The sequence below is a fragment of the Pleurodeles waltl genome, chromosome 10 (genome assembly GCF_031143425.1).
Source record: "Pleurodeles waltl isolate 20211129_DDA chromosome 10, aPleWal1.hap1.20221129, whole genome shotgun sequence".
Lineage (NCBI taxonomy): Eukaryota > Metazoa > Chordata > Amphibia > Caudata > Salamandridae > Pleurodeles > Pleurodeles waltl.
In genome coordinates this window covers 124,492,442-124,517,847 of record NC_090449.1, presented here as the reverse complement: position 1 = coordinate 124,517,847, position 25,406 = coordinate 124,492,442, and positions in this window count along the sequence as shown.

The following is a 25,406-nucleotide window of genomic DNA, read 5'->3' as shown; positions in this document are numbered from 1 at the left end:
TTGTGATCGCCAGCCCAATCCACCACCAAGCCAAAGACTGAGAGACATTGGGGAAGATTTATGGAAAGTGGCACTGCACCGAGTGCAGCGCCACTTTCCCTGCGCCCCTTAGCACCCCCTACAGCCATATGTGTGCCTTATTTAAAGTCCGGCGCACCATGGCGCAGGGTAGGGGGCAATAGAATCATTATTCATGACGCTATTGATGTACTCTGCAGGAGTAGCATCAAAATGTTGGTGCTACTCCTGCAGAGTATATAGGGGCCCATTCTAAATAATGGAAGCCCCCTTTTAACGCCTGCTTGGAGCAGGCCTTAAAAGGTCCAAAAAAAATGCCACAAGGAATTCTCATAGATATCCTTGCACCATTTTTATGCCCCCCCCCTATTGGAGGAATGCCCCCTTTGCATACATTATGCCCTGCACAAGCATAATGTAGTGCATTGCGCCACTCTGTATGGATTTTGGCCTCGTTGGACACATTAACGTAAAAAATAATGACGATAATGTTGCGCAAGATGGCGCTAGGGGCTTATAAATATGGCCATTGTGTGTCACACGATTGATTGAAATTTAATGCCAAGTTTGGGGAAGAATGTAATGAGCTGTGCTGCTCTTTGCAGCATAACCTGTTATGTATTTCTTGCCCCGGATATGCACTGTCTACATCCTCTAGCTCGGTGTGACCAGAGGCTATAAATAAATGGGGGAAACACGGCACGTGGTCTTACACAAGAACTGCATGCTGGTGTGTGTGTGTGTGTGATAACAGCAGCGTGTCCTATGTCGCAGCACAGCCAGGCCTGATCAATGGCCATGCCGACTGGACCATTACAATTCCTAAAGTGTTGTATTTTACTTCAAATCAGTTCTATGTGCAACGCCTTGGGTGGGAGCAGTCGGGCACACGCATTAGCATGGGCAACTACATGTATGCATGGAACATATCCAGGTCACCGCCACCTGGTGGCTTCCGGTTGCCAGAGAGCAGTTGCTTAATTCACACTGGCCTTTTACCAGCTAATCTAATTGCATTCCTTGCTTTAGATGCAAAGGATAATCGAAGTAACTTTTTTTTTTTGACTAAGTTAACTCGGGTTGTTAGCAGGAGCTTCCATACCATAAAATTCCAAACTAAATTGGCCATTTTCCAGTCCCATGCTCTTCTGTGAATAGCTCATGCTAGCCTGCATTTTCATTCCAAAGGGCCGCCATTCCAGCATTTCATGCTCATAGCTATGTCTATCCTTGTGTCGTGCAAACACTGGAATTATCTAGTAACATCGCTGCCAGTGGGTATATGTGTCAAACATTTGTTGTACATTACTCACAGAGGTGGGTGAGCCAATGAAAGCTCAAAGCAGGATCGAGCTAGATGCCTGGCCCCTACTCAGCTCGAGGTACTCTTCAACCCTCAAGCCCTAAAGAAACCAAGCTTTCATATGAATTCTGCCTGCCTCCACACTCTAATCTAATGCATCAAAAATGAAAGGAAAAACATTAATCTTTGATGTAAAACAGGAAAGGGAGGAGATAACATCTAGTAGCTGAATGGCACAATGTGATAGTCAAAACCCTGGGCTAAATCCTGGTTTCCCCACTTGACCAAACAGTGTGATCTTGCAAATATTAAATTTAATTGTGCTTCCTGTTTTTATCTTATTGCATTTGAGAGCACTTTGAAATGGATGAGTTCACGGTCTCTGCCATACATGCTACTCTTGTGTCTGTTCCATGACAGAATCAAGGCCACATATCTGGTGAACATGACAACTGACTTGCCTCTGACTTCACGTCGTGCCAGTGATGTAACTGGTTGCAGGCACTAACATTGGGTAACATTCGGCTGGAGAGGAGGTCCGCCCGACTCCCCTTGCATATGAGCCTAATGGGTTGACCCTTTTGGTCACGAGGGGCGAGTAGATAAATAAAGAGAGGTCAGTGGGTGGAGGCAGTCATAACAAGAGATTGCAGCGAGTAATGACTCCTCTGCTGACAGGGTGCAAAATACAGGCTTGGTGTACTGTACTTATTTCGATACGCATGTGTTGCAGTGCACGTGAGCAGCAAAGCTTGACAACACCACATTTGGCGACAAGGGTCCGACGTCACCCACCTGTCACCACGCTTCGCCGGCTGCGCTTTACCATGCGGTGCTCGGCCCACGTGGTCTCCGTCCCAGTTGCCATCCTGCACCATTCGGCGTCCATGGCTGCAGGATCTGAGGCCTGTTTCCCCCACCGACGACACCTGTGCCTCCGCTGCCCTGGGTGCCCCCCCCCACTGTGCCTGCATCCGTCCCTGTGCATTCGCAGGTCCGTCTGTGTGAGACACAGCCACATGGCTCCAGGCAGTCTGTATTACAGAGCAGCAGATTCCACACTCTGCTCAGGAAGCATCCGGTAAGGATCAGCAGATTATGAAAAAAGACCAAGCATACAACTAAGGGCACATAAGACTGAAGTGTGAACAAATATAAAGTGGGCAGCTAAGTGCACTTGAACAACAGTCTTTCTGGCACAGTGGCAAGAAATGCAGGGAATGCGTATTTCAGCCAGAGACCTCTGATGTCACCACTACAACATTGGTGCATCCACAAGTGTTAAGGATACACAAGCTCACACCTCGTAACTGCCAAGATGTCCAACATTCCCCCAGTTGAACCTTTTGTTGTTGAGGGTGCCCAGTCGGCACAAGCGTCCAGAAGGAAGGACTGGGTGGAACGGGTCCTACTCTTCTTTGAGACCACCAGAGTAGAGAATGCCCATATGTGAGCCATGCTATTACACCTAGAGGGGAAGAAATCTACAGAAATCTCAAAGAATCTTACAGAAGCCACCCCCAAGATGCACCTGACTCATAGGGGCCCTCAATATGCATTTTGAACCCATGGCCAACACGGATTACGAAGGGTTCATAATCCGGCAGGCCCACCAGCAAACCGAAGAATCGATTGACTCGTTTTATATGCATTTAAAAGAACTGGCTAACACCTGCGACTTTGCGGATGAGATCGAAGAAATAAGGGGTCAGATTATCCAAGGGTGTGTGTCAGTGAAACTGAGAGAAAGAGTCCTCGAAGTATCTGGGAGGTCACTATCAGACATCAACACAATGGGGCAGATTAAGGAACTCTCCAAAGCTAGAGCATCCCACCTACAAGCAGCGCTCCAAAGACCGGTGAAGGAAGAGCTAGTCAACGCGGTGATGCCATCCCCCAACAAGACGAGACCAAGGAACACCGGCAGAACACCAAGACTCTGCAGATACTGTGGGGGGGGACAACACAAACACTCTGACTGCCCAGCGTGAGGGAAAAGATGCGCAAGGTGCGGTAAAGTCAATCACTTATGAACCCTGCTTGGTTCATGCTCCCGTGTATGTGGCAGAAGGGATGTAAGGGGTGCTGTTGGGATGCCAGACAGCCGAAGTCCTAGGACTTGTCACATTTGCATTCAGAATACACCAAGAATCCATGGCTGATATCCTACAACAATTCAAGGAAAGGTTCAACGGCATAGGCTGTCTCCATCACAAAGAGATATAGCTGCATATAGACGAGTCTGTAAAACCAGTGGCACTCAGACATCGGCGCACTGACTTCTACCACAGGTGGAGAAGGAACTGGACCAACTTGAATTTGCCGGCATCATCGAAAGGGTCTCTGGGCCCATGCTGTGGGTGTCGCTGATTGTAGTTTCGCAGAAACTGAAGCAACTAGGATAAGTGTGAATATGCGTAGACATGCACCTCCCCAATGTCGACATCAAACGTGAGCGACATCTGACCCCCACAATTGACGATTTGATCAGCGAACTAAGTGGGGCCTGTTGGTTCTCCAAGTTAGATCTACGCTCAGGGTACCACCAACTAGTTCTCGTAGAGGAGTCACGCTACATCACGACATTTTCGACTCATGTTGGGCTCAGACATTACAAGAGACTCAACTTTGGCATATCCAGAGCTGCCGAAGTATTTCAAAATGTAATTCATGAGCTCCTAGCAGACCTTCCTGGAGTTATAAATATCAGTGACAAATATTTTAGTTCAAGCAAAGACCATTCTATAACATCATGCCTGACTCAGAGGAGTGCTCCAATGGATAAAGGACTCAGGGTTGACTCTCCACCGCCGGAAAAGTGAGTTTCTCACAGAAGATCCAATTCTTTGGGTATGTATTCTCTTCAGAGGGGATAGCACCAGACCAAAACAAAACAAAGTACAAGACATCAAAGCAGGTCCTTCTCCCACTACTGTCACAGAAGTCCACAGTTTCCTGTGAATAGTCAACTACTGTGGCCGTTTCATTAATGACCTTTCCTCACTGACTCAGCGCCTCCGAGTTTTGACAAAATCAGCAGAGCTGTGGGTCTGGGGGCCTGCTCAACAAGCAGCCTTCGTAGCTACCAAGGATGCCTTGTCAGGAGACACCATTCTTCTATACTTTGACCCTCGAAAGGAAACCAAGATCTCCATTGATGCCGGTCCAAAAGGGTTAGGAGCAGTGTTGCGCCAGAGCCAAGATAACGAGGCGTGGTCGCTGGTAGCTTTTGCGAGTAGGTCACTAACAGACTCTGAACAAAGATACTCGCAAATTGAGAAGGCAGCTATTGTAGTGCACTGGGGCTGCAAACACTTCCATCTCTATGTATATGGACAACCATTTGTAGTGATCACTGATCAAAAGCCCCTCATTCCCCTGTTCAATGGGACTGCCTCCAAGGCGCTACTAAGAATCGAAAAATGGCTACTCCAGCAGCAATACTATTGGTGTTGTCTTGAGTACCGGCCGGGCTTCGACAACCCGGCGGATTACCTAACCCATCACCCTCAGAAGCTACCCCAGAGGAACAGCAAGACACTCAAGGAGTTGAGGAGATTGTGCAGTATATATCCGACAGGTCGCGGCAGTTGATCGTTTTGGCAGATGCCATCATTCCAGCCACCAGACAAAATGACTGACTCAAAAAGGCCATACAAGCTACACAAACCAACCAGTGGCATGCTGTAAGGAAACACGTCTGCACTTATGCCTCAATCGAAGCGAATATTAGAGAGTTTGCATCACGTTAGGCAAGAGCTGTAAGTTGATCCTGATGGATGCCTATTAGGGGGTCTTCGCCCAGTTATTCCATCTTCCCATGCTGACAGAGTGGTCCAAATTGCCCATCATGGGCACCAAGGGATGGTCAAGACAAAGAATTGACTACGAACCAAAGCCTGGTTCCATCTGATGGTTGGAAAGGTTGAGCAGCTTGTGCGCTCATGCGAGTGGTATCAGGCATCAGAAGAATCCAGCAGGCCTGCACTGATGGAGACTGAGGCTGGGCCCCAACAACCCTGGGTGTCGGCAAGTTTAGACTTTGGGAGCCTTCCTGATAGTAGGCTGGATGATTACTCTAAGTTCCCTGAAGTAGAGATCATCTCAGCCCTGAAGGCAGATGCTGTGATTCCCGAGATCGAGAAGATTCTCGCTACCCATGGTATCATCACAGAGCTGCAGACAGATAAAGGCCCTCCATTCCAGAGCCAGGAAATAGCGTCATATCTTGAGGCCACCGGCATCCGACACAGGAAAATCACACCCCGTTGGCCGCAGGTTGAACGCTTTATGAGGTCACTGAATAAAGTCATCCGAATAGCCTCTGCTGATGGGCAACCTGTGTAATATGCCATATATACTTTTCTGAGGAATTATCGGCAGACTCCTCATTCCACCACTGGGCAGGCCCCGGCTCACATGTCGTTAGGGAGGTGTGACCGGGTATCCCCAATCAATCCGGCGAGCAGTGCTGCAGGTGACGTATCGGAATCATCCGATACGTCACTTCCGCGTTCCCGCGTTGCCGGGGAAACGCGGCCACAGAGAGGCCGGCGACCAGACGTTGCCGCGGTAACCCAGGAGGGTTTCCGGCCCGGGACGCTAAAGAGCCCGAGTGCACCGAGGAAGGGGAGAGAGAAGCCCGAAGAGAGGAGAACGGAGAGAAAAGCAGAGCACATGGAGAAGAAATCCAAGGACGAGGAAATCTACGGAGACGGCCAGACGGGGAATCCCGAAAGAAGAGATCCCGCGTACCACGAGGTGCCGGAACCGGTCAACACTGTCGAAGGGGATCAACAGACGGACCACCCTAGCGCCAGCCACGACCCTGGAGGGTCGTGGCTAAACAAGGTACGGTCCTTTTGGACTCACAGAGGGGGCACTACTTTAAAGGGGACTGGGGAGGAGAGCTAGAGAAGGGTGAAGGGTAGAGTGGGAGGGAATTAAAAGACACAGGGACAAACCTGTGTGAGACACTTTGCAAGGCACTACAAACCCCAGGCAGTGGTCACTTCGTTCCCACAACTCCTCACTGGCACAACCCCACCCCTTTCTTACCTCTTCCCCAGTCTGTTATAGTATAGAGAGAAAGAGACGTATTGTTCCACCCCACTTACCGTAGCGTTTATGTCCTTCTGTTTTCGGTATCCCAACACTGGAACCACCCGAGAGACCACCAGAGCAGCAACCTGAAAGAGAAGAAAGAGAAACAGAGAAAACCACCAGTCAGAGAAGAAAAACAACACCTTAATTCTAAAAACCAATACTCCCTAAAAGCAAACTTTTAATTTGAATAAACCACTTACCTGAGCAACACCAACGCCTCTCCGTTGCCTTTATACTGTTCGTCCTGTCACAGGAGGGTAGTGGTTGACTCCATACCTCATCATCGTCACTGGAAACCTGGGCCCAAAGATGACCTCTGTGTGCACAAAAAAACAGTTAAGGGGAACCGACAAGCTAGTAGCCAGCGGCATGCAAAGGCTTCCGATCTAGGAGTAGGAGACGCTGTGCTACTGAAAGCGCAGTCACCACGAAGCACGTTTTGCTTACCATTCGATCAGAGCCCATGGGTCATTGTGTGTTAGGAATGGAACTATGGTTGTATCCCGAAGAGGAACTTCCACGGTCACCAAGAATGTTTCCATGTTCAAGAGGCTTTATCCTTCACCATCCTAGGATGGGGTCGCAGAATGAGATTTTGTATTGGATGGTGATCGAGACTGTCCATTGCTCTAGTGGCTGTCCTTTAGTCTTTTCTGGTACTCCTGTGTCAGCCCTCCACCCTTCTGAAAAGGGTCCGGACAATGGGACACCCCTTGGTGATCGGGGAACTGAGACTAACACTAATAGATCCAGGTGCACCAGATATGCTCTGAGGGGTAAATCCAGCTCCAACCTAGAAGCTATGGGACCATCTGGTGTGAACTAACACTTCGAGTACTACCCTCTTTGTCTAACAGTTGGTTGCTTTGCCTGTTTGTCATTTTTCTTTGTTGGGGAGAAATGTAGTGTTGCTCCAGAGACGTAACTGGTCGCAGGAACTACCATTGTGTAACGTTCAGCTGGAGGGGAGGCCCGCCCAACTCCACTCACGTATGAGCCTGATGGGTTGACCCTGTTGGTCACAAGGGGCGAGTAGATAAATAAAGAAAGGTCAGTGGGTGGAGGCAGTCATAACAAGAGATCACAGCGAGCACTGACCCTCCCCCTGCTGACAGGGTGCAAAATACAGGCCTGGTGTACTGTACTTATTTCACTACGTACGTGTTACAGCAGCGCGCGCAGCTAAGCTAAACCACACCACAGCTGTTATGGCGGGGCATAAGTATTTTTAAGCACCTGTCACTTTTAACCTTTCGGGTGCCTTGGACGAGGTCACCTCGTCCAAGGCACGGGAACTGGGGGGAGCGCTAGCGCTCCCCCCGTGCTCCCCACCCACCCCCCCAAGGCAGGGATGGAAGGGGAAGCCCTTCCCCTTCCACCCCCAACCCCCCCTGTGACGTCAGCATGCGAGCGCGCGCTGATTTGTCACAGGGCCTCCCTTTGGGGGCAGATCGGCTGATTTTTGCTACGCCAATCTGCCCCCAAGGGGGGCAGAAACCACTAGGCACCGGGGATTTTTTTTTGGCGCCAATGTCACGCGGGAGAGCGATCCCGTAGGCAAGGGTCGCTCCCGGGGGGGGGGGTTGGGGGGTCCAATTTATTTTAGGCTATTTCTGCCCCCCCTGGGGCCGGCTGAGCTATAGGCCAAAATCCACAGGTAGGCACTTTGCAAAAAACACCTCTGTTATCTGTGAAAAAATGTGATGTGTCCACGTTGTGTTTTGGGCCATTTCCTTTCGTGTGCGCTAGGCCTATCCACACAAGTGAGATACCATTTTTATCGAGAGACTTAGGGGAACGCTGGGTGGAAGGAAATTTGTGGCTCCTTTCAGATTCCAGAACTTTCTGTCACCGAAATGAGAGGAAAAAGTGTTTTTTTGGCCAAATTTTGATGTTTGCAAAGGATTCTGGGTAACAGAACCTAGTCAGAGCCCCACAAGTCACCCCATCTTGCATTCCCCTGGGTTTTTAGTTTTCAAAAATGCGCTGGTTTGCTAGGTTTCCCTAGGTGCCGGCTGAGCTAGAGGCCAAAATCCACAGGTAGGCACTGTTTTCTATGAAAAAATGTGATGTGTCCACGATGTGTTTTGGGCCATTTCCTTTTGTGGGCGCTAGGCCTACCCACACAAGTGAGGTATCATTTTTATCTGGAGACTTGGGGGAACGCTGGGTGGAAGGAAATTTGTGGCTCCTCGCTGATTCCAGAACTTTCTGTCACCAAAATGTGAGGAAAATCTATTTTTTTAGCCAGATTTTGAGGTTTGCAAAGGATTCTGGTAACAGAACCTGGTCAGAGCCCCACAAGTCACCCCATCTTGGATTCCCCTAGGTCTCTAGTTTTCAGAAATGCACAGGTTTGGTAGGTTTCCCTAGGTGCCGGCTGAGCTAGAGGCCAAAATCTACAGGTAGGCACTTTGCAAAAAACACCTCTGTTTTCTTTCAAAAAATGTGATGTGTCCACGTTGCGTTTTGGGGCATTTCCTGTCGCGGGCGCTAGGCCTACCCACACAAGTGAGGTATCATTTTTATCGGGAGACTTGGGGGAACGCTGAGTGGAAGGAAATTTGTGGCTCCTCTCTGATTCCAGAACTTTCTGTCACCAAAATGTGAGGAAAATGTGTCTTTTTAGCCAAATTTTGAGGTTTGCAAAGGATTCTGGGTAACAGAACCTGGTCAGAGCCCCACAAGTCACCCCATCTTGGATTCCCCTAGGTCTCTAGTTTTCAAAAATGCACAGGTTTGGTAGGTTTCCCTAGGTGCCGGCTGAGCTAGAGGCCAAAATCTACAGGTAGGCACTTTGAAAAAAACACCTCTGTTTTCTTTCAAAAAATGTGATGTGTCCACGTTGCGTTTTGGGGCATTTCATGTCGCGGGCGCTAGGCCTACCCAAACAAGTGAGGTATCATTTTTATCGGGAGACTTGGGGGAACATAGATTAGCAAAACAAGTGTTATTGCCCCTTGTCTTTCTCTACATTTTTTCCTTCCAAAGATAAGAGAGTGTGTAAAAAAGACATCTATTTGAGAAATGCCCTGTAATTCGCATGCTAGTATGGTCACCCCGGAATTCAGAGATGTGGAAATAACCACTGCTCCTCAACACCTTATCTTGTGCCCATTTTGGAAATACAAAGGTTTTCTTGATAGCTATTTTTCACTCTTTATATTTCAGCAAAGGAATTACTGTATACCCGGTATAGAATGAAAATGCACTGCAGGGTGCAGCTCATTTATTGGCTCGGTTACCTAGGGTTCTTGATGAACCTACAAGCCCTATATATCCCCGCAACCAGAGGAGTCCAGCAGACGTAACAGTATATTGCTTTCGAAAATCTGACATTGCAGGAAAAAGTTCCAGAGTAAAACGTAGAGAAAAATTGCTGTTTTTTTCACCTCAATTTCAATATTTTTCTTTTTCAGTTGTTATTTTCTGTACGAAACCCTTGTAGGATCTACACAAATGACCCCTTGCTGAATTCAGAATTGTGTCTACTTTTCAGAAATGTTTAGGTTTCTGAGAGCCAGCATTGGTTTCACGCCCATTTCTGTCACTGACTGGAAGGAGGCTGAAAGCACAAAAAATTGTAAAAATGGGGTATGTCCCAGTAAAATGCCAAATTTGGGTTGAAAAATTGGGTTTTCTGATTCAAGTCTGCCTGTTCCTGAAAGCTGGGAAGCTGGTGATTTTAGCACCACAAACCCTTTGTTGATGCCATTTTCAGGGAAAAAAACACAAGCCTTCTTCTGCAGCCACTTTTTCCCATTTAAAAAAAAAAAAAGAAATGTTCACTGTATTTTGGCTAATTTCTTGGCCTCCTTCAGGGGAACCCACAAAGTCTGGGTACCTCTAGAATCCCTAGGATGTTGGAAAAAAAGGACTCAAATTTGGCTTGGCTAGCTTATGTGGACAAAACGTTATGAGGGCCTAAGCGCAAACTGCCCCAAATAGCCAAAAAAAGGCCTGGCCCAGGAGGGGGAAAAGGCCTGGCAGCGAAGGGGTTAATAAATGCCTCAGTGCTATGATATACTTTAATGTATTAAGTCGAAACGCTTCCGCATGTTAATGAAATGCGTTTTTTTTCAATTCTGAAGTTTCTTTATCACACTTTTATATATGGTGTTATTTGCACAGCTTGCCTGCCAAACAGGACTCGGCTCGTGTATGAGCTCTCATTTCCCAGCCAGACCTTCTCTCGGCTCGCTCTAGCTCGATTGTCCCTGTGAATCTGTTGGTTAATTACTTAAGTCAATGACTGCTTGAATACATGGGGACTGTAGGTGAGGCAGTCTGGTTATCCAGAACCAAGAAGTTTATCTTCCTTAGGACTGTAGGGACACGGAAATTGTCATTTAATTTCCTGTTGTGAACACTGGAGGTAGGTTGCCATCTAGCGGCTACACTTATGAATCGCAGGTGGTACTTTTGGTCTGAAATGTTTAAGCTCCCTGTTTGGCGCTAAACGCAATAAAATCCTATACAATTAGTTTAGCCACTGTCACCAGGGGTCAGCGATGGAGACAGAATTTGCTTACTGTAACGCATTTTAATGCCTGGCACAGGAAACTGATAACATTTGAAAAAATAAGTAATTTAACAGTTATTTTAGATATCTACCTTTTCCAGCTCCACAATCTACAGAGGAGGGAAACACTGCTGAAGCGGCCGAATGCTAATTTATGGTTTTCAGAGCAGAGAAATCAATAGCCTTAAATTGAAAGGGGAAACCGTGTTCATGGCATGTCAAACACGAACGTCAAATAAAACAGGAGCAAAACGTGCCATGTAAGTGCTTGCAATTAGTCATGCAGTCTGTTTCCCCCTAGGATAAAAGCCCGTAGTAAGACATTTTCTACTTTGTTGACCATCTTTGATAAATGACTTTCTTTCGGTAACAAAGACCTACCTTCGTATATTTATTCTTTCGCGTCTTTGCTCGGAATTACTGATGCAAAGGTCTCAGAATTTGTATTCAAAATGTGGCTATCGACATTCCTTGATGGTGCACTGATTGTGGAGATGACCTTCGTGGCCGCACCATTTATCATATCACTAAAGGCTAGGGCGTAAAACACCCTCGCAACCTCCTGCCACAACCCTCATCCCATACCACGTGTCAAATTCCACCTCTCACGGGGCACCTTCTCGGATCAAAGTATTGTCTAACTATTTTTTTGCATTTTTTTAAATAGCCCAAACTTGGCGACTCAAGTAAGTTACAGTTGTGTTGCCCATCATTGATTTTTGCACAGGCATGCTATCAATACGCTTTGCCCTACTAACTCACACCACGCTCTTTTCTTAAGTAAGATCTATAATTTGCTAGTAGACACGTTAGACCTCGTAACTTCTGCAAATGAGGGTGTGGCCGTGCCCCGGTTCGACTTCTCAAAACGTACCACTCTCATACGGCAAACTTCATCAAAGCCACATAACAGTAGGCCTCAAAACACAATAGTCACCGGAAGTAACAACTGAGCACCCCGGTTGATCAAAATAAACAGTAATGTCTGTCGTTCGGCACACTCAACCATGCACATAATGCTCTACACAGATCAATAACAGGATCTAGACAGCCTCTATAACATAAAACGCCTCACTAAGCAAAGCACTAATCTTATTGTAACCATGCTAGCCTCGATCCCAGAGTTTCCTAAAGCGTGCACTTGGAGCTGATTTTTGGTGGGCAGTGAAAGTCCAAGCAATAAATAATGATGTCTTTAAATTCTGTATTTCCAATTTTACACTTGCTGCTCTTTAAAGACAGAAGTACAAGGTCAGGCTATGTCTTCTAACAAATTACTATTTTTTTAACCTGGGGACTGGCGCTTATTAACTACTCTCACTTTGTAGTCAGACAAAGAAAAGTTAAGTGAATTATTTGTCAATCATGCCGGTGTATAGGGAACGTGAAAGGGAAGCTTTAGGCTCTCATTTTTTGTAACACACAACAAAATGTAAAAACCGGAAATGAACTTTACACATGCAGCAGTTAAGAAAGCAAAAATGAAGCACATTTTTATGCGGAAGTGTGATGGAAACAGGTTTTTAATAGGATCACAACTGTCGGCAGGATGAGTGCATGGGTCACAAGGACCACACGCACACCAGGTCCATGTGTGGTCAGTGGACACCACTATCAGTCACTAGGAACCGAGGCGGGGTTCCAGGGAGAAGCGGGGAACCGGCACTACTGGCCAGCACCTCGTGGGGACAGACTCGCCTGTGTGTGTGGCAAAACAAAATAAAGAAAACTATACCCCAACCGGTCAACTGTGTTGTCCTTTGGGTGTGGGCATTGTGGCACAACTGGTGACAATGGAGGAATCGCACACCATGACACGCTTCCTGCACTGGAGCGAAGCACAAGCACCTTTATTGTCTTCGGATCCAAATCTGCACCCACATGGATCCAACACGACAGAGCGACCTCGAGTGCCTTTGGCTGCACGCCCGCAAACAAGGAAATCAGCGGTAAGCAACGCCAGACCGTGCCTGGCTCATTAAACCTCCTGCGCTGATCTCCAGCTTATGCGAGATTTTGCGAGAGCATGACCTGATCAGCGGCATCTTTAAGTCAGGCAGGTAAACCAATGCGATGCATAGCAGCCCTGGTGGCCATCTTAAAGTCAAGAGCTTATGGAAACTCAACTCATATCTATTAACAAGCACACTCTGGCCATACAAACGCAGTGTATAGAAAAAATATTAAAGAAAACACTGCAATAACACAGCGTGTGCACAAAATATTAACAAACACCAACGGAAGTGAGCACCCTGGCATTCAAATAGCAATGGTGACACCAGCTACGTATCACCTCACCTACTTTGATGCGTCCCTATGTACAGAGCTTACCGTAGACGCTAGCCCAGCGGGGTTAGGAACCATTCTCGCACAAAATAAGCCCGAAAGAGACCCGCCAAGACACATCGTTGTATATGCAAGCAGGAGCCTGTCGGAAGTAGAACGAGCATACACTCAAACACAGAAAGAAAGCCTAATGGTGGGCTGGGCATGCGAGCACTACCACATGCTCATCTATGGGAAGCCATTCACCATTGTGACAGACCACATGGTCACAGTCTACGGCAACGCCAGTGTAAAAATTCCATCATGCTTTGAAAGTTGGGAAATACGGCTGACTACAATTTCAAAATGATGTACAAACAAGGGAAGGAGCACAACCCTGCTGACTACATGTCGCAACATCCCTTAACCCGAGCAACAGAGACATCTTCCATAGCCGAGGAATACCTCAACCTTGTGCTGTAACAAAAAACACCCACCTCAATACTGATGGAAGAACTGGCGCAGGAGACAATGGCTGGCATCACGCTACAAACAGTCAAAATACTCATGCAACAACAGAGTTGGAGACTTGACCATTGGTAGCCCAGTAGATGAAGGGGTCAGGGAAAGGAAATACTTGCATTCAAACAGGTACAGGAGGAACTATCAGAAACAGAGCAAGGGATACTGCTACTGCACCAGGGTAGCTATACCGAAGAGAATTCGAAGATGGACAGTCAGCCTTGCACTAGTCTTACAAAGTCCTGCTGGCAACAAAAACATTTTTGAGAGAGAAAGTATGATCCCGGTACTTGACCATCTGGTAGAAGACATGATTACAAACTGTCATCTCTGTAAGGTAACAGGCAGGCCACCCAAGCCAGAAAAGCTACGCATGTCTGAACTTCCCGAGGTTGTTTGGACAATGTTGTCCGCATACTTCTAAGGGCCTTTGGACACCGGTGGCTATCTGATAGTCGTCATTGATGAATACTCTTGATTTACCATAGTGCACCAGGTGTCGTTGGCATTGGCCACTGCCAAGTTACCAATTCTGGATGACATTTTTGCAGCTTGGAGCACCTCTGACACTCAAAACGGACAATGGACCCCCATTCTCAGGAGAAGAGTTTTGCAGGTTCATGGCATATCTGGGAGTTCATCACAGGAAAATAACATCACTGTGGCCACAAACAAATGGCATGGTAGAAAGGTTCATGAGAAACATAAAGAAGGCTGTCCAACGGGCAAAGCTGGTGCAGATCTCTGTGGGACAAGCACTGTGCCAAGTGCTTCAGAAATGCCGCAAAACCCCACATAGCTCCATGGGGAAATGCCCATAAGAAATGGTACTGTGGAGAGCGAGCAGGACCCATCTGCCTCAACTAGAACCCAAGGCCCTGTCAGATCACAATGACATTATCGCACATGACTATGTGATGCACAACGCCATGCCAAATCGTCTGGCCTAAAACTGGGAGACGTGGTCCTTGTATCCCAATGGCAAATACGAAAATTTAACAGCCCTTTCATGAGCCAACTTCTAAAGATAACTAACATCAAAGGGTCGATGATCAGGGCAGCAGCAGGCTCTTAATCCACAACCAGGGAAAGGTCTCACTTCAGAGAGTTCAGAGCATCAGACGATGCCAAAGGAGAAGCACGGCCAAATGACGTATGGACATTTCTGAGCGAAGACACAGGAGAGCCAATGGAAGTGGCTGTACCCAGTGGGGAGGGTCACCTCCGGGCCGAAGACACAAGAGAGGAAAATCACCATGGAAAGGAGAGCTCCCGTCGAATAAGTGTGAGCAGGAAGCCTAAAAGACATCTTGAAGAACTATGGCAACTGACTCGAATAATAACTGCTGAGACAGTCCCTCTCTCTCTCTCTCGCTCTCTCTCTTTCTCATCTCTACATCTCCACACATTAGTGGCATAAGGGGGGCATAGAACATGCCCAGCAAAGGTGACTGTGGGAAATGGGTATATTTTGTCACAAAAGGGGGAGATGTTGCCACGACGAACGCATGGAGCACTAGGACCACACGCACACCAGGTGTTCATGTGGTCACTGGACACCAATTCTGGTCACTAGAGAACAAGGCAGGGTGCCGGGGAGAAGCGGGGGGCCGCCACTATCGGCTAGCATCTAATGGGGACAGAAGTGCCTGTTAGCCCACCTGCCTGTGTGGCAAAACAAAATAAAGAAAACTGCACCCCTACCAGTCACCTGTGTCGTCCTTTGGGTCTGAGCTATGCAACACAACAACAACAACTTTACTTGGTGATGCACAATGATTAAATATTGACTGAAACCAGTATTCCACACTTTATAATTTGTGTGACATATAGTTTTATCAGTAAACCTGTATGTCTGTGCAAATTTAGGAAACATTTTAAATTTAAATGCTGTCAGTAAATGATAGTACGCTACCACATGATGCTTTAGTTACATTATAAAATCACCTACTTCATGTTCAAGTCTCAGGTCACGAAACATAGTCATTCTAAAAATGGGATTGTGGTTCTATAAAGTTTGGAAACCACTGACCTATCCAATATGACTTACTTTTAAACAGTATGAAACACAACCAAATACAATTTAACAGACCCTTCTGACTCTGGTTGTACACCAGAATAGTGCCCAGATTCCAAAAAAAGCTACAGAGCCCTAGAACTTGTAACAAGTGGATTACTTATTAATGTTCATAGAAGAACACAATTCTCCTGTTTATCTATAACAGGATGGGATGATGAATCTGTTTTGTTGCAGCAGGATAAGATCTAGTTTAAAGTGCACATAAAATGCTTGAAAGATCCCTGAAAAAAACATCAGACTAGCAATCCACTGTTCATGACATCACACATATCATCACAGATGATATCACAAATGTCTTTATTGATATAAGGCAGGGGTGATGGAGTTGACACCAGGCCCACATCACCAATGGCTATCGATAACTCAGTGCAGGCATTTTCAGCTTATCCTTCGATTTCTTTTAAACATTTCTGAAGAGGCAAGTGTTTACATCTGGGCACATAGATGTTATACTGTGAGCCCCCAATTGGTTTGTGAGAGCTGTCTGACTGAAACACATGATGACTTCTAGACAAGCATTAGGATAACTATCAATACCATGCAGTCAGCTTCATGGCACTCCACTGTAAACAGGCTTTGAAAACCAATTTTAGACCGCTGGAGCATGCAGACAAAAAAATAAATGTGCACACGGGCATGTGCAAAGTCAATATGAATGTTCTTATGAAAAAACATTCATGAATGTTAAAAATGCAAATACAGTACACCCAAACCCTCTGGCCCCTAGTACTTCAAATCTGTCTACAAAGAAAGAAAAATATCAGAAAGTTGGATAAAGAGTGACAACATGGTCCCTCACCAGTAAATCTAAAACAACTTTGTGCTGCGAGGCAAAACTACAAAGGCCACATCTTCACAGCCAAGACATCCCATATAAGGTCCCTCCTGGATACAGCCAAGAACTGACCAAAACAACTGTCTGAAATAATTAAGAAAGCCAAAAACCCTCTCTCTAAGCCAGTATTTAAGACATCTGAGATCCTATGTGTGGTCTCTGGATTCCCATGAATGAGACAGACTCAACCAGTAAGGGTAAGAGGGAACATTTAATACAACTCATCGATTGACATATTAACACTTAGACCTTTTATGTCATTTTCTCAGAGTGTTCGATAACATTGCAGAATTCTTCGAAAAAAAAGTCAAAGACTTTAACATCTCACTTCCACTCAAACTCAACAACATAAAAGAGGAGAAACTGCCTTCCAAGGCACTGCAGCTGTGGTCCTTTTTCTCTGCAACTGCAGAGGCAGATCTACTACCTCTATCCAAGTTAAAACCCTCTAATCATCTCTGCGATGCAATCCCATGCCCAATCAGCAAATCCATAGCTAAACTGCTTCTCTCCATCCAGACAATCCTCATTAATACATCCCTGGATCATTGCTCCTTCCCAGAGTGTGAAAAAAGGGGTCAAATCTCTTCTCTCCTAACACACTCACAGAACACTGAAGACTTTAACAACTTTCGACCGGTATCTACTCTGCCACTTCTAGGCAAGGTGATTGAAAGTTGCATAAGCTTTCAATTGTCATCCCACATCCCAGGACAACAACCTCAATCTGGATTCCATCAGGGCCACAGCACTGAGACAGCAGTTCTGCATCCTTGACACTGAACATTCCTATCTACTAGTGCTCCTTGACCTCTCTGCTGCATTTGACACAGTCAATCACCAGCCTTTTTTAGTACGAAATGGACATTGCTGGTGTCATCTTTAAGTGGTTTACCTCATACCCAAAAAACATTTCCAAAATTGTAAAAATTGTGAAAGCTGTATCAGATGTAGTCAGCCTGCAACATGCCATCCCCCAAGGTTTGAGTCTCTCCCCAACTCTTTTCAATCTACCTCAAATTTCTCTGCTCGATCCTCAGAAACACAGGAGTCCCCTTCGACCTATATGCAGACAATACCCAAACAGACCTGAAGGTCTCTTGCCCAGAAGACTTCACTGGCTTATCCAACTGCCTAAATAGAATTCAAGCTTGGATGGCAAACAAACACCTCAAACTAAACCCAGTGAAAAAAAAATTCTCATCTTTCCAATGAAAGCTAACTCTTCTGCACAAGAATGGATAGACCCACCCCACCCCTCCGGAAATTGAAGGCCTCCCCTCCATCATTCAGAATGCAGAATCTCTTGGTTTCGCCCACAATAGATTTTGTAACCTTCAGAGCCATATCTACTCCATGGCTAAAAGTTATTGATTCCAGTTAAGGCTGCCCAGGGAAACTAGGAACCTCATCCCAGGACCAGACCTTAGATTTGTAGTCCAGCCGCTCATGCTCTCCAGACTCTTCTACGGAATTGCACTTCTTTCCCATATTCCCAAAGTCCACTTAGGTCTTCTCAGTGCAGTCCAACATGTGACAACCCTCTTTGTGACAGTTCACAAGACATTCAGTCACATCTCCCCCTTTCTACACTCAGTTCAGTGGCTTCCTATAGAAGCGAGAACTCATCTTTACCCTCACACCTCTTTGAGAAACTAAAAAATCTCAGGTACCAGCCAAGATTCAAGAAACATTCAATTGCTCCTCCTCAAATCACCCACCTTCAAGCATGAGGGATTTATGAACCAGTCCTTCTCCAGAAGCACCAGAAAAACCTGGAACTCCCTCCAACCAAGACTTCACCTGATCACTTGTTATGTCATCTTCAAAAAAAGACCTCAAAACACTTCTCTTTCAACGACACCTAGACTAAACTGCTTCTACCTCCTCTCGCTCCCGTCTCTCACACCCTCCAATCCCCCCAACCTTAACCTGCATGATCAATTGATGATCATCACATGGTACTGTACTACCTCCTCTTCGCTGTTATTTTTTTCAATGATTATGTGTGAAGCACTATAACTCATGGAAGAGGTTAACCTAGTGATCACTCCACCTTTAATGTACATGTATATTTTCTATTTGTTTTTGTTATATTCTTGTTTTAATGTGGTGCACTGTGATGCCTCAGGGCAATGTCTGCACTATATAAAATCGCAAAAATAAAATAATTAAAAATAAGTTCACCTGCAGTATTTCACCATTCAAGACATATTGAAAAGAGGGATGGTTCAATGAAAGGGACAGCACCAGGGAGGAAAAAGGTACCCTATTAAAGGGCTGCTATGCCAATTGAACCAGAGAAGTAGCAGAAGTTGACTATCCCTGAAATACAATGCACAGGATTTTTTCTGAGACTTTCAGGATTCTGTACTAAGGTCATCTGGCAGGGAGACAGATGAAAACTTGAGATGAGAAGAAACTAAAAATGTAAAGAGAGGAAGGGAGGTTGGCAGGCCCCTTTGACTAGCCATTAGTTCCATAATATTCACTTCGGAAGAAGGCACAGTGATTGCTGACTCATGCATTATCAGTCATAACTTGATGGGGCTTCATTGATCAACTCTACTGATCAGGCTGATGCTATTATAGTCTACTTGATTACTGACAAAGCTGTGGTGTTAGTAATGCCTTTTAGTGGCAGGGAAAGTGTGCACCTAGAGGACTTCTTCTAACAAAATTTAGTAGATAAATGTGAGTTCACAGGGAATGGATAACCTCAAGAATGAATGGCTCGCTCTGAGGAGGTGTTATACTGCCTGGGTTTCTTCCAATATGCGAGCAAGACAGACCAGAGCATGGGGTGCAAATTCATGGCATGTAGATTTGAAAACTTGTGAATTAATTTTGGGCGGTAGATACTCAGGGAATGCAGCTGACGTTTTTGAGAATCGATTCATAGGTCTAAGGGCTACAAGGGAAGGTCCACTTGTGTATTGCCTATCTTATTACTTGTTCTATGGTGTATTCTCTTGCCCTGGCAAGAATTGATCTGAGTGCCCAGGAAAAGATTTAGGTCTGTGGCAAGATTGGGTATGCACTGTCTGCAGTTTGAAAAACGACCTCATCTGAGGGTCCTCATTTTATATAAGCCTCCTGAGAGCATCAACTATTTAAGCTTGATAAAGTCCAACCTTATTAGCTGCAAGGGTGAAACTGATTCACCAAATTTACAGCAACTTTTTAAGAAGGAGCGTAACCAAATACGGCATTCCACATTTCAGATGTTGACTTTATAATTAAGGCTTCCACTTTTCCGTTTTTACTGATTTTTACAGATAAATACAAGTCAGAATGTAATTTATTTTTCCATCTGTATTTATTTTTACATGTGACAAAAACGGAAAATCCATTGTTTTCTTTGAACGATTCTAAATAATTGCCAGGTCAATAGCTGTACGGATGGACAGGTAAGGGGGATAAGAACTAGAAGAATTTTAGTAATGATGTTCAAACGTGTGGCAGATTTGCACAAGTTTGACACTAAAATGTTCGTGTTCATATAAGTGTATTTATTTATCATCTGTAGGTGTCAATGTCTTTGTAACTTGTCAGGCTTTCAAGTAAGAGTGTACATTTATTGGTTAAATAAATGTGGAAATATACTAGTTTCTGCCTCATTTTTTCACAAACCTCAAAATAAATATGGAAAAGTGCGGATAAAATTAGCAACAAATAAATGTCTAAGTACAAACAGAAACGTCAAAAAATAAATACCATAAAACTGGGAGCCCTAATTGCAATGGCCCTAAAAAGGTGTGGTGATATTGTATAGTAATGGAAATAATAGATGTGCATCACCCTAAATTTCGACGACAACATTCAGAATGAGAGGCCAGGCAGAAGTATGATGTTTAGTGTGGCTCAACAAGCATTGTTGTCCCGAGGGAAGGCCAATAATCATGGGTTCCGGAACACGACACATCAGTGCCATGTCAACCCAGAAAGTACAGTTACCATAGATTAGTAGATATGGAAAACTCTGCACTCAAATGTCGGAGCCATTCCATTCCCTAATGCATTTTTCCCACAACTAATTTAAGGCTTTTAATGTTGGGCACCATAAAGAAAATTTTTCTGGTGATTTAGAAAAAAGACAATTGTAACAGGGCATAGTCTTTCCTTTGCAAACACTTCAATGGCCTAAAACTCAGACATTCACAATTACAATCCACGGACCATGCGCAAACACCTCTGCAGCCCTTTAGCAAATAATTTCATGTACAGCGAGTCACACTGCCAGCAGGGTGTAATTTGAAGCGAAAAACTAGCATTGGCAGAGCCAATAGGTCTCGACTATGGGAGAACTATGGGCTTTGTCAACTGCTCTTAGCTGTGTTGTACAGCAGCGCTGCTGCTATGCTGCATTTCTGAAAGTTAGAAAAAAAGCACTATCTAGCAGCTTGACACCGTTTGAGAGGGGCAAACAGGACAAACAACAGCACAGGAAGAGGGTGTGCAGGGAAAGCAACAATGTGGGAAGGGAGAGAGAAGAGGGGGGTGCCAGTAAAAGGATCAAAAAGTACCTCTGAATGGCAAGCAGTGGAAGGATACTGTGCAAGGAAAGAATCACTTTAAGAGGGACTGGCACTTGCTGAACAAAGAGAAGTAAGGAAATGAGAGTGACGATGAAGGCAACCAATGGTAAACAGTGGGTGACCCGTCAGCCCCCTAAGTAAACAATACTTTTTGTAAGTGACAGTGCATGCGCAGTCTCAGGCATGACCAAAAATATATGGTGTGGCAGGTGAGCCGGTGCCAAACTCTCAAAGAGGCGGATGTGTCCACCAAACATACTGAAGGTCATAAAACAACCAGCAGCATCCCAAAAACTGTTATCACCTTTACCTTGCAGTCTTTACCATTCAGGTCAGTATTTGTAACTTTACCATACATTACTTTTCAACGCAGGTAAGTATTTTTTAAATAACATACTTTATTATGCTTTTTTTTTTTAAATAAATGTGATATTAATGTTTAGGGATGGGTAGAGGTAAAGGGAGGTGAGGGTGACCTTAGGGTTCATGCATGCATAGAGGTAAAGGGAGGTAAGAGGGCCTTGAGGGTTGAGGAGAGAGTAGAGGTAAAGGGAGGTGAGGGTGAATCGAGAGTTGAGGGTTGCGTAGAGGTAAGGCGAACGAGGAGAGTGACAGGCCCAAGATGAAAAACAAGGAGGCTTAAAAGCTGCTAATAAATTAGATTGAGCTGCAAAGGAGCACATAAAAATGTGTACAAACAATACACACTAACAGAAAGGTTATCACAATCCGAGCACAGGCGGCACAGAAGAACACTAAATAAGAAATCAATCAGCACTTGGTTCATGTCCAGAGAAGAAAACCAAAGCACGGTGGTGAGTTAAAGCCGACGTGATCAGACATGCATTCACCAACGAAAAGGAATAAAATAAAAGTGGCAAAGACAACTAGGAGTAAGTAAGAGGCAGGCTAAAAGCTATTTTTTTTACATTTTTTGAGGGCTTAGAGTGGGGAGAGGCAAATGGAGGTCAGGGTGCCTTGAGGGCTTGGGGGTGGATAGAAGTAAATGGAGGTCAGGGTGCTTTGAGGGCTTGGGGGTGGATAGAAGTAAATGGAGGTGAGGGTGACTTGAGGGCTCAGTGGTGGGTAGCAGTATAAGGAGGTGGAGGTGAATTGAGGGCTCAGGGTGGATATGAGGTTGACCCGATGGCTCAGATGGGTAGATGTTAAGGGGCTGAGTGTGACTTAAGGGATCAGGGTGGTAGAAGTAAAGAGACGTGATGGTGACCTGAGGGTTCATGGATGGGTAGAGGTAAAGGGAGACAAGAGTGATTTGAGGGTTCAGGGGTGCATAGAGGTAAATGGAGGTAAATGTGACTTGAGGATGCAGAGGTAGGGATAGCACACCCCTTCATACATTTTGGGAATGCATCAATATCACCAGTTGCTACAATTTAAAAACATGGAACTTACATTAGCTTTCCCAAATTGAGTAGGAAGTTGGCATTACAAGGAATGCAACCAAAATGAGGACGAGTCATAAACAAACACACCCTTAGTGAATGCTGCAACATGTAACTTCTTTAAAATTAAATAAATTGTTTTCTCATGCAGCTAGCAGAGAAAAGTGGCTTATTGGTAAATGAAGTTTTGAAAGACCTGGAAAGCAAACAATGAGCGAGGGGAGCGTGGGCTCAAAACTAAAAACAAAAGGGGTTAAATATACTTTAAAAATTGATAGAGTGGCATAGGAGAACATAAAAAGAACATACAAACAAAATACACACTCACAGAAAAAGGTACCACAATCCGAGCACAAGCAGCACAGAAGAACACTAATCAACAAATGAATCAGTACTTTATAAATGTCCAGGGGAAAAAAACAAAACGCAGAGATGAGGAAAAGCCGACATGATCAGTCACACACTCACCAGTGAAAAAGAAGGAATTAAAAGTGACAAGGAGGACAACTAGTGGTAAGTAATAGGCGGGCTAAAAGCTCATTTTTTTCTAGAAAAAATAGATCATCAGAAGCGACAGCACATGGTCAATATCTCTGCTGAGACCTTATAAGTGCAGGAGTCAAAACGTTTTTTAGGAGTCTGCTAATAGGACTTCTAAATGCCCTGCTTGCACATAGACAGCCCACCAGCAGTACTAAAAAGCAGGTGCTGAGACCAGTCGCTATCGGGCTCTCCATTTTTGCTCCCACCCTCGAAGGGAATAAAAAATTAACTCAGCACCAATACCACCCTTCACTGCCTTTGAAGCAACTTCAATTAGACTTGCTACAGTTCTTTCACAGACTCATTTCAGAACTGAAGCATTTAAACTATTTTGTACAAATCCATTGTTGTTGCTTATCTTCTGCAACTAAAAAACATTGACAAAGCCAGTAGTCCAGGCTTGTTGTAGGTGAACGTTACTTGTTCTATGATATATCTGGATGCAATGACAGAAACAAGCAATAAAACACCAGTTGGGTGACACACTATGCTAAGCACAGATTTTTAGCTTAGGTGTCTTAAGCCCCACCGTTAATTACATCGGCCACGCCCCTTTGAGAGACTGATTCAGTTATTTTTCTCCCAATTAAATCCCTGTAGATCGGGAGACAAGTGTGCGTACAACATTTATAGACCCACATTGTACTGATTGAATTTTAAAGGCCTAATTACAAAGACATGAGTAAAATGAACTTGGACCAAAGCCTTACATTTAGGAAATACAAATGCAACTAATCCCTAAAGAGTGAAGCAATCTTATAATGTGAAAATGAGCATCCTCTTGTATAATCATTGATATGTTGCAGTTATAATTCTCCCTCCTGAGATGGGTCTATTGATATGTGTGACCAAGATTCCCCATTTTAAAAAGCAAACGCAGCTTTAATTTGCTTTCTCCCACCTGAAACTGTCCCAGTTTCGACACAAGTCAATGGAGGAAATAATTTCCCCTATTAAAATATCCGCTTTCTTCTTTCCAAATGTTGGGGGGGCTTGCTTTGAACGTGGTGATCAATCAATCAATCAATCAGTCGCATTTATAAAGCGCGCTACTCACCCGTAAGGGTCTCAAGGCGCTGTGGGGGGGGGGTCAATGCTCGTAGAGCCAGGTCTTGAGCTGCCGTCTGAAGTGAAGGTGGTCTTGTGTGGCGCGAAGGTGGCTGGGAAGGGAGTTCCAGGTCTTCGCTGCTAGGTAAGAGAAGGACCTGCCTCCGGCAGTGGCTTTGCGAATGCGTGGTACGGCTGCCAGGGCTTGTCCGGTCGAGCGTAGGGTGCGAGGAGGAGTGTAGAAGGAGATGCGGTGGTTGATGAGTTCTGGTCCGCGGTTGTGCAGGGCTTTGTGTGCGTGGGTGAGGAGTCTGAAGGTTATCCTCTTGGTGATCGAAAGCAAAAACTAGGTGATGGTGTTTATACGTTGTTTAAAAACGTTATTTACCATCAGATTAAAAAATAAGCAGATCTAATTTAGAATGAACACAATTCACTTATCTTTCCGCACCAAGTCAAACGCAAATAACATTTCACACCGAATAAATTCAATTTTCTGCAAGGAGGCGATTCACTAGACCCGGTGTCAGTGAAGTAGAAAGGGGCCCTGGCCCTGCTGAGCGAGCCATCCATCTGACATGATCAGGCCTGCTAAGAGCATCCGGCGGGCGCGAGGAGAGGAACGGCTTCCAGAAACTCAGCTCTGACATGATGAAGCTGCGGCACGCGGGCGAAACATCTGTCGACACGTGGAAAGGCCACGAAAACGTGTCTGCTTCACCGGCGTTAAAATCCCCTGGGTTGCCCAAAAATACGAGACTTATTACCAGGCACATACGCTTGATAGATAAAAAGATGATAAAAACTCCATTAGTTCTAATCTTCCTCTAATTACATATTTCTAATCATAAACCAGCCGTAGCCTTTATTACATCAGAAGTGACTGCAGGCCATGGCTAATGAGAGAAATAAATCTCGTATTTGCAGTTGGGCCCTTATGGGGTCTGATTTATCATTTTGCTGAACTCAATTACTTGTTATGTTTCCGCGGCTTCATTAAGCATCTTTGCTGCCATGTCTAGAGCTCAACCTGAAATGTGTTAATGACAGCTTTGCAATGAATACCTAATTTGCTAAAGTACAGTAATATGGCTTATGTATGAATCCGGTTCTGTGCAATTGTTTTTGCTGTTGCGTGACTTAGTGACGAAAACGGACCCGCAAAGCAAAGTTCTGAGTATGCATAGCTTACATGAATATATCAGCATTGTTTGTGGAATGTTG